Raw genomic sequence first — 1,686 nt, forward strand, 5'->3', positions numbered from 1 at the left:
GATTGATAGTTAGCTCAAGTTAATTTTGATATTTTTAACCATGTTTTAGTATTTTGATTCCACCCTACCCATTTTTTTTTTAAATCTTGTCCGACAGGGTGGAATATTTTGAAATGAGACAAACAAACTAATAGCACAAGACATCTTTGAATTAATTGCTCATACTTTAAGATGTACAGTGGGTACGGAAAGTATTCAGACCCCCTTAAATTTTTCACTCTTTGTTATATTGCAGCCATTTGCTAAAATCATTTAGTATGTTTTCCCACCAAAAATGTCACTTCCTGGACGATTGTGTCATTAAGGAACTGGCTTTTGTTAGTTAAAGGGATTTTTCAGCAGACTAACAGGGTGGAAAGTAATATTGAAGACAAAGTAAATCTCTATAAAAAGATTAACAATTAAAACACTACAATCAAGTTTGGTTTAAATATTTTGAATAAAGAAAGAAAAGCACTTGGAATATTTCTTAATAAATGGACTTTTATGCATTCATTGTAATATTGTCATGAAAGAAAATGAATGACTTCAATCTGCAACAATTGTCAATTTTATATTTTTATTCAAACATAGACTTATGAAAATGTACTACATAACATGAATGACCCGTGGATTAATTTCCAGTCCTAGCATTAATTTCACGTACACTGCCACAAAGGACAATCATTGTAATTCTCTTTATGATGTTAATGGATTATGATTTTTTTATGCTATGTAGAGCATATAAGTACATTCCAGTGTAGCCTAATACGTCTTTGGCATTACCGGCATGAGAATTGTGCATTGAATATGCATCTCTCTTTTTTTTTAAGTATTCATATATGCATAAGTCATATTTATAGTGACATTTAAATAACTGCCATGTAAGATTTTCATGCATATCATGTAGGGTTTGTGAAAAATACATAGAATCCATAGTCTCTCTAAGGAAAAAAAAATAGTAAAAGTTTAGATACTGTTTACTTTTTGCTTGCGAAAGTGGAGTGAGTTTGGAAAAGATCGATTTCAAGGTCAACATAAAATCAAAATTGATCCTATTTCCATTCTTAAAACATGTTTCTGATCTTATTGTGCATGATTCTTCATTACACATTATTTCAATGAAATGTCTTGTATTATTTCATCAAAATGTAATTTTCTTCTGAAATGACTTTCCTTTTTAGCTGATGATGTCATCAAGGCCATGCACGTAGTCTATTGGCTACAAATAGAGATAATGGCATTATGTTAAGTCTTGTGGAACAGAATGCTTACTTTTCATGTACTTTTCATCAGATTCTAACCTACATTTTTATTTTTATTTTGAAATATCCTGTTTGACTCTGAATTAATTAATGAACTAATGTTCATTTCAATATAATATTAGTCTAAAAGACATAACCTTTTCATTTTGCCATTGTAGCATCAATGGAATGTTCTGTATTTACTTTTTCGTGCTTTTTTTTGTTTTAACCCTGTAACCAAAATATTGTAATGTAAACCTAGAATACACTGTATAGTTCACTATTTGATTCAGATTTAACGAATAGTAGCAAATAAAATGTCAATAATAAATTTTTCACTCAATGTGTAAATGTAAAGGTTCTTGCTAATAGGAATGTGCTAACAGATAATGAACAAAAAAAAACAACCTTTTTTTTTAGTTTACGATTGAAATATATATATATATATATATATATATATATA

The sequence above is a fragment of the Sinocyclocheilus anshuiensis genome, unplaced genomic scaffold, assembly GCF_001515605.1.
Source record: "Sinocyclocheilus anshuiensis isolate Anshui unplaced genomic scaffold, SAMN03320099.WGS_v1.1 scaffold242, whole genome shotgun sequence".
In the NCBI taxonomy this organism is placed as follows: domain Eukaryota; kingdom Metazoa; phylum Chordata; class Actinopteri; order Cypriniformes; family Cyprinidae; genus Sinocyclocheilus; species Sinocyclocheilus anshuiensis.